Source organism: Lemur catta, chromosome 16 (genome assembly GCF_020740605.2).
Source record: "Lemur catta isolate mLemCat1 chromosome 16, mLemCat1.pri, whole genome shotgun sequence".
Taxonomy (NCBI): Eukaryota; Metazoa; Chordata; class Mammalia; order Primates; family Lemuridae; genus Lemur; species Lemur catta.
In genome coordinates, this window is record NC_059143.1 from 42,722,547 (window position 1) to 42,736,656 (window position 14,110).

General features: G+C 42.9%; 1 long non-coding RNA gene across 1 annotated transcript; it reads left to right on the forward strand.

Moving 5' to 3' along the window:
* Positions 1 to 242: 242 nt before the first annotated feature.
* LOC123621593 lies at positions 243 to 12,538 on the forward strand. Its single transcript, XR_006729194.1, has 4 exons — positions 243 to 394; positions 4,364 to 4,506; positions 6,319 to 6,425; positions 12,525 to 12,538. It is a non-coding gene; the product is annotated as an uncharacterized LOC123621593 (long non-coding RNA).
* The last annotated feature ends 1,572 nt before the right edge of the window (positions 12,539 to 14,110 follow it).

A 14,110-nucleotide genomic window follows, 5' to 3' on the forward strand; every position in this document is an offset into this window, starting at 1 on the left:
AAGGCGAAGAGTTGGCGGTGTGACCCTTGAAGATGATTCAAGTTAGCCTGGGGTACCCTCTCTGTTTTCCACTCCAAAACTGGAATTAGCTTTAGAATCTTCCATAAATGTAGAGAAACTGGGGGCTTTCCAATCCTAGCCTGGGTAAGTACTATTGCAAGACAAGTCATAACAAGATAGGCTTGCACTGTAAAAGACAGGAGGGAAGACAGGGAGGAAATACACCTGGAGATACACGTTCAGGCAGGAGACAGTCAGCAACATAGTCTTGTTCTTAAAGGAGAAAATTAGAGACATGGAATTTTTCCCAGGCTGCTAAAAGCAATACGCAGATGAAGATAAAATACTAAGAGATAAGTTGCTGGTCACTGTTTCTACAAAAAGACACCTAAAGGTAAGTGAATCAGGCAAGACCCAAGAGTGGGCAAATTTATTAATATTAACCCCCAACCCAGGATTTTCAAGCCATTTCAAACTTTTAGGTTCCCACAGCCTCCAGTGTCTGAGAATAAATATTTAAAATGTATTTTGACTTAGCTATGGAAAGATTCACCAATCTTTTTTTGAACAATATTATAATAAGTTTCATTTAGTTCCCACTGACTCCCAAGGCTCTGCGTCACATTTGCAATTGATAGATGTTTTCTGTAAATTTGACTCTATTTTGTATGTATGTAAGAAATACATCTCCTACAATTAAACAGAAACTTTTTGCATGGGTAAAAGAATCCGCATTCTCAAATATGCTAGTCCCTTGTGGTAAAATTATCCTGCTGTAGTCAAAGGAAAATAAATGGCACAGATACAAAGATCCTATTTCTAACTTCAGGCTGCACAGAACTGCTCCTAAATGTGCAGTTTCCATCCAAGTTCCTGGCTGTCCCTTGAGGGAGAGGTCAGTTCTGCTACTGATCACAGCAAGTTGAGAAAAGGTCCCACCACTTGCAGGAAATGCAAGCTCTTCTGTGTGCTTTCTGAACAGCAGTGTTCACACCACAAAGCACAGGTGGGACCTCGAGCTGATAGCTGGTGGGGTGGGTCTGTGGTCATGACCTTGGTTCCAGAGATGGCCCATTTTACTGAGCTGCATTGCCAGGAAACAAATGAGCCTGCTGGTCGCCAGGGCTCTCAAGCTCAGAATTGAGTTTAAGGTACAAGCTGCAGATGACAAAGGGGGCTCCTCCCTTCAGCTCCTTGAAATTTGTGGCAGTTGGGGGAGCTAGAAATTTCAGGGGATCTAAAACTGATATTGTCAATCATAGCCTTCCCTTCCTCTTACTCCTTTTGGGCCACTTTATCGCCTCCCCCAACCTTTAATCATAAAAGTCACTTCTCCAATGAAACATGCTCTAATAGGATAAATGACTCCAAGAAAGCACTTAGCTGAGCAAGGAAGAGCATTTTATGAATAGAAAAGGAAATGCCATATTTATTGACATGAAAAAATTCACATTGTCACTTTATTTTGTGTTAACATTTGGTCAAACCAACTCCATAAACTTATCTTGGGCGTGAATCTGTGGCCACGGGTGTGTGAGCCGCCAAGTGGTATGTGCTAAGCCCTCAATAGGATAAAGCTGGCTCTCCTGCTAAAAGTAAGGTACACATGTGGCTTTTATCTGGCTAGTTTAGCCAGCGGAACAGAGCTGTTTGCTCAGTCAAAAGTTACCTCGAATCTGGAAATTTTTAGATTGGCTATTTTATAACTGGGTCTTTAGAAATCAATGTATCAATATTTTATATTTGCACAGAGACAGTTAAATCACTTTGCATTTGGGAATATTTTCTTTTCTTTGGAGTATATCTAGTCTTCTATAAAAATAATACTAAGTTTCTACCACAAAGTTGGGGGGAAAAGGGAATACAAAGTATAGTAAAAATAATTGATAAATAACTTTTCTTAGGTATTTATTTACAAAAATCAAATCTTGGCCATGTACAGCATCTGTCCAAAGCCCATTTGGGACCCTTTAAAATTAAAAATATAAGTTATGTATCAAGCACAACATCCTTTGTGCATTAATTATTCCCATGAATTTAATTCTACTTCTTTACACCCCCAAATCGGTAATAAGGGAAAACAAATTTATTTCCTGGCTGTATTTTCTTAGCCTCTTTTATACTTTGTGGTTTCTAAGAAAAACAAAATAAAACAAACATACAGTCAGAAAATCCCACCATCATAGCAAAATCTACTTTGCCTACTTTCTCCAGCATCACCAAGTGAATTCTACAAGCCTTTGAGACACATCAAAATCTTTCATTTGTACTACAAATTCTGATTAAAGCCCAAACCTACCATTTTGAAAGTACCTCGGTCCAAATGGCCAAAAAAAAAAAGTGTTTTTTTTTCCTTTAAAGACTACACCCAAAACATTTGCTTGAGAAACTTTCTGAATAGTGACATTGCCCAGTAAAACACATGCAGTAGACAAAATATCAGATTTCTTTTTCCAGCTGTCCAGAGTCCCATTAGTGTCTCTTACTTCTATCAGTCTTCTGCTATAATTAGGATGGCTTAGGGTTTATCTGGGCCTTTTTTCAAAACCAGATTTCCTTCCTAGCAGCGGCAGCTGTCATGCACAAGTACCCTGATGGTATCGAGAGACTTATTTTGGTTTACATTATAAGACGGCAATTGTGAACATGAAGTGAAGGGAAAGACACACACATACACATACACACACACACACACACACACACACAACTCCTTTATCTTGTAGTTTTTTTTAAAGGGGAGTCTTACCTGAGGATGATCTCTGAGGTCTGGAACTTGGCTTGTTTCAAATAGATCAGTAACCTGCATCCCTTCTCCCTCGAAATGTGTGTTCCCCAAAGAATTGGGGATGGAGTCTGTTGGAATTTGAAGAGTTTTTGCTTCTTGCTCTGCAAGGGTTGAAATAACACATCCTCCTGCAAGGACATGGGAATTCCCCTCCGTAGCGTCTGCTTTGCCATGAGAAAGGCCCCCGTTATCTCTCTGGGTTAGCGGGTGCTGAGCAGGTTCTTTGGGACCGGGGAGATGCAGGGTGGCTTCCGCTGTCCTTTGTTTCAGGCTGGTGTTCAGCTTCTTGGGTTTTCCTTTAATTCCCAGTTGCCTCCTGCTGGCAGGTTTCTGGGAGCCCCTCTTGCTCCATGGGTCCTTTTCCTCTACTCTTTTCTCAGCCGTGGCCTGCGAACATTGGTTCACCCCCGATTTCTCTAACTCACCAGCCAAGGGCTTCGTCTCTGTCTCTGTCGTGGCGTTATCCATGTTCAGCAGATTGTCACTGGCGAATTCCTCTCTTGCTTGGTGGCTGTCTCTGGTTTCCCCTTGAATTCCTGGATAATCATTTTCAGCAGCCTCAGAAGCAGTGGGGAGTTTATATCTCCCCTGTTTGGTCACCACAGACGTCCCACCCTGGTGAGGTCCCAGAGTGAGAGTCACCCCTGTGTGTGGGCCTGAGGGGCCGTGCGTGGAGGCGCTGCCGCTCCTCACCCCCACTTCTTGGGGTTGTGAGTGATAACCACAGAGGCCACTGGTGGCATCCATAGGCCCAGTGTCACCCGACACCCGAGGCCCACAACCCATTCCACTGAGGAAATGCTCACACCCACCCAGGCAGCACTCGCTGAATTCCATCTCTTCGTCATCGCTTTCTAATAAAAAAACATGCTCAGTCCCCTGCAGGTGCCTTTGCCAGACTGCATTAGAATAATCTGTCATTACGTCGGAACATTCCAGATACTCCAGGTCATCATCTGAAAACTCTTCGGTGTAGGTTAGGGTTATCTCTGGGCAAAGTTCATAGTCACTGTCAGAGTCTTCGCTGGAGACCTGTTGGCCGTGTTGTGTGTTGACGGTGGCACTGTCACCTGGGTAAATGTGTGCGGTTGTCTCAGACAGCGGGAGGCTGAAGCTAATGTATTTCTGGACTTTTGGATTTTGATGACTAGAGCTTAAGACTCCATCATTAGGGCCATCGTTGTTCTGGCCACCATCCATGACCCCTGACACTTGGGAATGCGCTGTCCTGTGGCCGCATGCATCTTGTCTTTTGGGAGTATTACTTGAATTAAGAAAAAGCAGGCCATCTGCAATTTCTTCTGTGCTACTCAGGTCATGAGCCTCTCCAGTTTGCTTTGTTCCTTCAACACCCCAAGGACTTTCAGAACTGGATGCACGGATGTCGTTGTTGGCCAGTAACTGGGGTGAACGGAAATGGCTGAGTTTGGCGGGGGAGGAGCCAGCTGCGGTGGGAGTGGCCAAGACGATGCTTCCTTCTTCCTTACGGGGACTGTCCTTCTCATCAGTGTGATCTGCACTTTCCTCCTCATATTTCCCAGTTTCCTGTTTCCAACCTGTGTCCTTGTCATCTTCCAGGTTAGGAGACAGTTGTGGGTTCTCGGACAAGCACTTGACCTCAACAGAACCAGAACAGCAGATCATTCCAAAACAGTTTTTAGCTGAGATTTGATAAACAGCAGCATCATTTGGGGTACAGCTAGGATGAAGAGAACATACAGGTAAGTTTGCCATCTTTGGACACCCTGGAACATAGAGCAAATGAGCATAATTGACTGCATGTTCAAGAGATCTGTGGTCTCCCTGGAAAAGGGTTTGTGGTTAGAGGCAACCGGCCTCTGGGTTCCACCAGCCTCCAGTGCTGAGTCCTGGAAAGCTGAGCATTTTCCCTTCCAGCTTTCCCCAGTCTTACCCCAAATTGAAAGTGCTGCCAATTACTTAGAGGAACGAGGAAAATGTTTTATATATATTCTAGTTCCTTCCTCTCTCTTTTTATCTTAAGTCATTTTTATGTTGTGAGAACTTGAAAAAGCATTATTTTTCTAAAGTGAGACATTGTACGCAAATAAGTAAAGAATTCTTCACATGGTGGTCGAGCATAAGCAATGACTCTTTTTAGGAGCATGCTAAGGAGGCGTGATTCTTGCCGGGAGGCTGTACAGACAATGCCATGATAGGATTACGTGTAGGAAGGACAGTGCCGTTTCCTTTTTAATTTAATGTGACGAAAAGGTCTAAACCACAGCCCGTGAGCCCCCACTGGCTGGAAACCCACATCCACATGTCACTCAGACTAACACAGATCAAGCCAGGTGTTTGGCTTTGGCCCCGCAGGGAAGGAACAGAATCCTGGATCAGACCAACCCTGCTCTCTCGTTCCAAGAGGGACAGCGCCCTTGGCTCTTCCCGTCACTGATTGGAGCCACAAGGAGCCTGAGCCTGATGTGCTTTACTGAGTCCTTTCTCACTGGGACCCTTCCCCAGACACTGCAGCCCCAGTAAAAACTCGATACACTTGTTTATAAGTCACACTCTTATTTATCTCATTTGACCTCATTGTAACTGCAATGTCGCTGACCTCACTCCAGGTACCAGCCAGCTCAGAAGTCAACAACCCTTTGCTTGGGTCTGGCTTGGACTTAGAGGCAATGGTTAGATCTTTACTGACTGTTCTCTCTATAAAATATACACCAATCTTTAACTCAGGAAGGCTCAGGGTTAAACACAGATGACTCTAACACAGTCTTCCTTATCTTTTCTCTTCCTCACTGAAAGACCCCTTGCATCTTTAAGCCCAAATGTGCTCTAAGCCCTCCATCGTAGGGTGCCCGCTAACATAGGTCTCATGTCTGGAAGTCAGAGACAAATTCCAATTTCAGTAATGTTTGGTTGGTAACCTGGTGCCCAGGTAGAGGCCATTCAAGAGTGGCTGAGGTCAGCCCAGCCTGACTCACAGCTGATACCTGGCTTTCCCTTGGCCAGCAGCTCAGGGAAACTGAAATTTAAGGCAACTTTCTGGGGAAAGTTGTCTCGTCTATTTCACAAAGTTACTCTGGGGTTCAAATGAGAAAATCAACATGCAGAGGCTTTGCAAAGCACATTTGATGCCAGGTATGTTCTCCAAGAAGGTGGAAGTGCCAAGATCAAGTTGTCTCTGGTGTTCTGGAATCGTGCAGAAGAATCATCAGAGAACTCTATTTACAATTCTCAAATCAGAATCCGTGGGTCAGGGCCTGAGAATTTACTTTTGAAGATCCCAAAGCCATTCTGATACAGATTATCCTTGGCCCACCCCTGGAGATTCTCTCATCCTCATCATTAATTCAGCTTAGATCTCTCAGTTAAAGCTGAATCTTTCCAGCTAAAGAAGAGGGACTATTGTGCAGCTTCACATTACCCACATCCTCCCCTCCATGAACCTTTTCAATTAACTCTTGGAGATGTGGCCTCTGTCAAGAGCTGACAGGGAGCATAAAAGAACACTATGAACTACTGGGAAATCCCAAGTAACTCTGATTTCCTCACCTATCCAGCCTGGGGGGCTGTGCCAGAGAAACCAACTATCCTGAAGGTGCGACGACTTGTGTGGAAGAAAGAGAAAGAAAGAGAAGAAAATAGGCTGGGAGGCACAAAAGGCCAGGTAAGAAAGCAGGAGAGATGATCATGAAGAATTAAGGACTCCGGGAGGCCGAGGCAGGAGGATCACTTGAGCTCAGGAGTTCAAGAACAGCCTGAGCAAGAGTGAGACCCCCATCTCTGCAAAAAATAGAAAAAAATTTAGCCAGGCGTGGTGTCGCGTGCCTATAGTCTCAGCTGCTCAGAAGGCTGAGGCAAGAGGATCACTTGAACCCAGGAGTCGGAGGTTGCAGTGAGCTATGATGATGCCACTGCACTCCAGCCAGGGCAACAGAGTGAGACTGTCTCAAAAAAAGAATCAAGGAGGGAAAACAAAAAGAAGTTGAGAAAATACAGAGAAAATAATTGGGTTAAATATACTATATTTAACTTCTTAACAACTAAATAAACAAATGGGAGATTGTCATGATTTAGTGATATATAAACTTATGGAACATGTGTTTTAGTTGATATGAGATTTACAATCCATCCTAAATACACTAAGTAAAGAGGAAAAGGAACTGGATTAAGTATAATTAACTTCTTGCGTAGCTAATGAGTGCTTTTGAAAGGGTTATGATTTGTGGCTGACACGTCCTTGATAATTATCTCTGAGCATCCTACAGAAGCGAGGCAGAAAACTGGGCAAGAAACCCAGCATCTGTTGGATGCCTCCTATGCTAGACAATGTCTGCCAGCGCAGTGGCTCATGCCTGAAACCCCAGTGCTTTGGGAGGCCGAGGCGGAAGGATCACTTGAGACCAGGAGTTTGAGACTAGCCTGGGCAACATAGTGAGACCCTAGCTCTACAGAAAATTTTAAAATTAGCTGGGCATAGTGGCACATGACTGCAGTCCCAGCTACTCAGGAGGCTGAGGCAGGAGGATTGCCTGAGCCCAGGAATGCCAGGCTGCAGTGAGCTGTGATTGATCACGTCACTGCACTCCAGCCTGGGTGACAGAGCAATACTCTGTCTCTAAAAATAAAAAAAGCAAAAACCGATGTCTGCCCCATGTGCAACACTGAGGCTTGAAAGAGTAAGTAATTTCCCCAAAGTGACAAAGCTGGTAAGCGGTAGTGTTGGGACAAGAAAGCAGAGCCTTCTGACCCTGAAGCCTGGCTCTGTGGGTGCCGATAGAAAACTAACATGCAGAGAAAGGAAACGATGGTGTAAAGAGATCATTCAGCAAGTGTTCCTGCTCCCAGTCTTCATCTTGATCAGTCAGTTGGCAGATGTGTCTGGAGTCCGTAGCCCAACATTATGTTAGAGCTGAGGAAGGATAAAGGAGATGCCTGAGACAGTCTGTCCAGCCCTAAAATGACTAAAAATTGACTGAAGGAAAAAGTATTAATTTCTCAGAGAACCTCGTAGGGCCCTCTGTGCTCAGTTGTGCAATATAAACTGGAAGGGGAAAGGAGATCATGGGAGGGTCTTCAACAGCAGCAGGGGAGATGGTGTGAGTAGAGTGGGGTGTGGAATCTTTGCAAGGCGCTGGCAGAGAGACCTGTGTGCCCCACAGTGATTTGACAGGAACGCAGAACCATCCAGGAAGAGATTCCCTGAACAATTAATTGAATTCCCTCCTTGCATACATATCTTTTCTTTCGGCTGAGGGAAGCAGTAGCATTCCTCCCCGATGCTGTGAAAGTCTTACTTGAATTCTCCAGGTTCTTTCTAAATTAAGCATTTCCTTGTTAAAGAAAAAGAGGTCCTTAAGTGGATGGGGCTCCTTCTGATTTTGAACCCCTAGAATTGGTCTAAACTGGAGGTTCTAAAAACATTTTGGTATCAGGACTCTTTCACATTCTTAAAAATAATTGAGAGCAACAAAGACCTTTTATTAATGTGGAGTATATCTATCAATATTTACCATATTCAAATTAAAACGGAAAAAAATTAAAATATTTAATTAATTTTAAAAGAACAAAAATAAATTTGTTACATACTAGTATAAATACAAATTTTTTATGAAAAATAACTATATTTTTCCAAAACAACACACAAAGTTTCATAAGAGTGGCATTGTTTTACATTTTTCATGTATCTTTAACATTGGGCTTAATATAAGACAGTTGGATTTTTTTTTATCTTCTTCGGCATTCACTGTGATGTAATGTATTGTTTTAATGGATGTATATGAAGAAAATTTAGCCTCACACAGATATGTAGTTGGAAAACAAAGGAGTATTTTATTAGTCTTTTCATCCAATGACAGATATTCTTTGATACTATATGTAGATTAATTCTAATGTGGAATTTAAACCACTTCCTGTACTTGTTACATAAGATCTGTTAGTCTACACTGAATTTTAAATGCACCTTTTACCCATGCATGACTTTGTAACATCATATATTGGTTATTTGGAAAAACTTGCCTCAGGAGGTCTTTCAAATGTTAATATATTTTCTTATATAATATTTTTTAAAACCACATTCAATAATATTACCACTAATTTTATCAGGGCAATTTTAAAGTATTAGGAAACTGTCAAGCTTCTAATGAAAAACATGAGTTTTCCAAAATTCTACATAACATGAATATTAATTTATCAGAGAACAGTACAAATCAATTCTGTGCTTAGTCGTATGGTGGAAAGTAGAAGGATGGCAGACATCAGCAAAAATGTCAGTAAATATCTGAAAATTCTCACCTCCATAAAAGCAACAAGAACATTATCAAAACGTGTCTGAATCAACTTTTTCAGGGTTGTGAACATTAATCAAAGGTAATCTGGGGAGCACTTATTTAAGAAAAATGACTGGATCTCAGTAAGAGCAGTGGGTTAACTTGCCCTGGTCTTATACCCCCATAACCAGCCCCACCGTAGTCTTAGAAACCAAGACTCACAATCACAGTGGAAACCAGTAGCCTGGCAGCCTCTGGGGTGGGTGGGAGCAGAGCAGAGTTGGCGCTCCTTCAAAGCCCTATTCCCAGAGAGTGGTCATTATTTGACCTGCCTGGTGGTTCCTTGAAGACCCCACTCACAAGACTGTCTTTATGTGATCTGACTCAGAGCTCACCCAGTGAGAAAAATCTTTTCCCTGGGGGCATTTGTCAAAAAAAAAAAAAAAATCAGAGACGATTGTTGTTAAATAATTGTCCAATCACACCATGGCGGCCTGAGGCAGTAGATAACAATTGGGGCAAACAACAGCTAATCAAAAAGCTAAAAAGGGAAAGTTTAGGAATGAGATGCCCATGGGGTCATTGAAAAGCTTGGACATTTTCCTGTAGTTCTAGATGGTCACTCACATGCATAAGGCTGTGAGCATGTTCAGGGCTATGAATGTGCTTAGGAAAGACCTGAGAAAACACTGAGCTCTCACTTCTAACTGACCTTAAGGCTCCACTAGCAGAAAGTGAAGGCTAAGGAGGAGTGTCAGCTGCCTGGCTGAGTGTGAAAGTGTGTCCCAATATGTACAAAGAGCCCCTCAATAAAGTAAAAAACTTATTGGTTCCAAGACCTCTAAGGAAATCTCTGTCCAATCACTAACTGACCACTAAGCTAATTGAGTAGAAACTTCAGTGGCCACAGACAATAAAGAATACAGATTTTAAAGAATTAAATTAGTTCAGAAAAATCACTAAGCAAGCAAACAAGAAAAATAAGCTCTGGGAAGGGTGAGAATCTGATTTCCACAGTTGTCACATTATATTGTCTAAAATGTCCAGTTGTCAGCGACAAATTATGAGACATGCAAAGAAACAATAGTGTACAGATGGCCTGTATACAGGAAAAAAAGTAGTCCGTAGAAACTGTCCCTAGGTTTGCTAAAGATTTTAAATTACCTATTTTAAATATGTTCAAAAAATTAAAGGAAACTATGTCTAAAGAGCTAAAGGAAAGTATGAGAACAATCTTTCAATAAAGACATAGAAATTATAACTAAGAACCAAATAGAAATTCTGAAGTTTAAAATTTCAATAACTGAAATGAAAATTTCACTAGAGTGCTCAACAGCAGATTTGAGCAGGTAGAATAAAGAATCAATGAACTTGATGGTCAATTGAGATTATCTAGTCTTAGGAGAAGAAAGAGAAAAGAATATAGAGAAATGAACAGAGTTTTGGAGGCCTATAGTATACCATCAAGCTTGCAACATATACATAATGAGAGTCCCAGAAGGAAAGGAAATAGAAAAAGAAGCAGAAGGAATATTTGAAGAAACTGGAAGTCCCTAGTTCAGTGAAGGGACTTATAATGATAACTTGAAAGTTTGGTTTTTAGCACTGGCAACAGATACTTTCAGTTTTCCTTGAAGTGACAGACTTATTTTGTTCATTTTTGAGAAAATATCTGCCAGATACCCAAGGCTGAATAGCCGTCATCTGTCCATTATTCTTTCAAGGAAAAATCACACTCCATTATTCTTTCAAGTGAAAACTATGCTCCACGACAAAAGTTCAGCTTGCAATTTAAGCAATCACACAGGTGCTTTTCCTCAAGATGACCGTCATCTCCGTGAAATCCAGCAGAGGCGCTTGTTTCCCATTTTATCACATAGGGTATTAAATGGGCTTTTACTGAGTTATCAAGATTTAATAAAATCATCCATTTTTACTGAGGCATCAAGGACATTATTAAGCAAAATTTTTTGTTTGTTGTTTTTAACCGTGACTGTATGGCCATGCAGAATTCATGACAACTAATGTAGTTTGGGACCGCTGCTTTGATTCATGCTAAGGCACCAACAGATTCACCCTTCTTTACTTTTTTACCATTGGTGCACATGTCAACACAGTGAAAAGGACAAATAATGTTTGAGTATTTTTATGATAATAGTTTTGACCTTCAAGATCCCCAGAAGGGCTTTAGGGACCCCCAGAGGTCCATGGCACACACTTTGAGAACCACTGATTTAAGCTGTTCACCAAGGGAAGTTTTAATACTCTTAGCATCCTTTCACAGCGGCACACCTGGCTGTCACACCTTGGAAGATGGGCAATAGCATGGAAGATTCACTGGTTTCCTTGGTTTGATCATTTATATGCCCTCTCAGGCAGATAATGTATCTCTGATTTGCAAAGGGGAAAGAACACTTATGTCTGGGCTCCACTCTCAGAGATTCTGATTCAATGCTTAATGTATGGGCCTACGTGATTTAATTTGGGGAAGGAGGAGGCTGGTTCCATCAATTCTAGAAGAGCTAATCCTAGAAGTCCCTTGGGATCCAGCCAACTTAGCATGATTTTGTGCTTTGAAAACAGATGTTAAAAATATGCTTAAGCTGGGCACAGTGGCTCATGCCTATAATCCTAGCAATCTGGGAGGCTGAGGCAGGAGGATTGCTTAAGGCCAGGAGTTCAAGATCAGCCTGGACAACACAGTGAGACTCCATCTCTCTACAAAAATTTAAAAATCAAAAATTAGCCAGGTATGGTAGTATGCTGTAGCCGTACCCACTTGGGAAGCTGAACCCAGAGGATCACTTGAGCCCATGAGTTTTAGGCAGCAGTGAGCTATGATGATGCCACTGCATTGTAGACTGTGCAACAGAGTGAGACCTTGTCTCAAAAAAAAAAAAAAATGCAATTAAAAACTAAAGGTGACGAGAATCCACAGGACTAGTAACTTTATCAAATAGGAATATGCAAACAAGAGGTTCGGGAATAGAATGTAACAAGTGCAAAAGGAAGACACAGAGTAGTGATTTATTTTCTCCAGCCACCAGCACAATATACTCATCAACAATGATAGACTTTAAAATCCCTACATTTCAATCATTATCAGTACAATACCCTAAGGGTATTGTGTTTTCACATGCATTATTCCATACAGCCACCTACTGACCCTTAAGGTAGAAGATTCCACTGGCACAAATAAAAATAAAAATCAGTAACTCCGTGTGGCTTGAAAAGTGGATCATCCCAGCCTTACTGCCATTCTTCTCCCTTATCGTCTGCCCTGGGGCCATGTCCCTGCTACCAACAATATTAAAATTGCTAAAACTCAAACTGTGCAATTTGATCAGGAGCCCTGAAGACAGGGTTTGTTTGTAGGAGGAGTGGAAAGTATTGGCTAGAGGTAAGATTTGGAATCCTCTCTGGAATTTAGACATTATACAACCACTGTCCTGCACCACAGGCATTCCATTTTATTATGCTTTCCGCTTTCTTTCCAGTGGAGGAAAACAAGATCTGGGGACAAAATGTCTGCGGTGTCGTCACCGTCACCGCTGCAGCCAGGAATGCGGGGGTGCAGAGGCCTCTGAAGCGTCCCCCCCCCATGTGGCTGTGAATCCTCTGAGCCTTGCAGGGAGGGGGAAGAGGGCTCGGCTCAATAAATAATCACACGATGACATCCGTGTCCTTTCCTTGGACATAGCACCAGGTTAAGGTCATAATATTTTCTTACACTAAGTATCTGTATTTTATTACCTGCCTAACTGCTGCTATCAGTAGTCTTATTAATAACTAAAGGAATTGGAAGCACTTTTGTTTTTTTCCAAGCCCCAAAGCTGTTTGTCATAAAGATGAAAGAATTATTATGCTGGGAACGTGCAGAATTTCTTGATCACATTTTCTACAAGCAGCCTGACACATTTCAAAACTAATGAGGAGATTCCTCATGCATTTATCAATTTATTCCACACATCTGAACAGCCCAACGGTACCGCAGAGCTGTGCCACTCCTGGGCCTGTTGGCTGCCCAGATCGTGGAAGGTTTTCCATTCCACACTGAGGGGTTTCAAGCAGAGCAAATAGTCATTAGGGAGGAATGGAAAATGATTCTGTGAGATGCCCACTGCAGTTTACACTGCAGACCAGGGCTGAGGAGGGAATGTTCTTGCTCTCCTTATCTGATGTGGCCTGGGGCCCCTGACTGAGGAGGAGCACCCCATTCTCCCATGTGTCATATTGTACCTACGACTACGTACGCCTGGCACACTGCATGGGACTTGGGAAGGGAAACAAGAAATTAGCCCAAGACTTGGTTTCTTCCCTAGGGGAGCTATCAATTTTGCCAAGACATAAGGCTTTCAGGTGTTAAGTAGGGAGCAGTATGTGATTTGCAAGATCTAGTATCATCGGATTCCCAAAGGCGCAGCTGAGGCAGTGAGTGCTTCTGGTGGTTAGCAGGGGAGAGGTCAGGGTGGCCTGGACCTTCAGGGAATGGAGCCAGGAGCAGGGAAGTGGAGCCCAGCAGGAAAGGATTAAACTTTGGCTGGGTGGGGCTGAGGGGAGGGCATTCCAGGCAGATGTACCAGAGCTGGAATGGTCAAGTCATGTGCAAGGGGACAGCAAAGCAATGAGCTGGCATGAGAGTTGGCGAAGGTAGGGCTGCGGGGAGAGGGCCCCAAAGGACAGGGGTCTGGGTTGGAAGGAGCTTCCGCGTGGAGGGCTCAGAGTTCTGTTCAGGAGCACTGCGTGCAAGTGAACTGCAGGGAAAATTTACTTTTCTTCTTCACCCACGTGCAAGTGTGTGCAGATTGCGGGGGCGGATTGCAAAGTCAGTGAGCCCGAGTGGTTAAGCACAGACTTAGCGGCGAGCACGCCTAGGTTCACATGCTGGCCCTTCCGCTGTGCGACACTGGACAAGCTACTTAACAGCTCTGGACAATAGCTGCACCTACACCAGCGGGGTGACATGGAGATTAAGGGAGTTAATTCCTATAAAGCGCTTAAAGCAGGGCCTGGCTCACAGTAAGCTCGAAATCAGTGGTTCTCAATCCTGGCTGAACATTCAAATGACTTGGAGTGCTTCTTA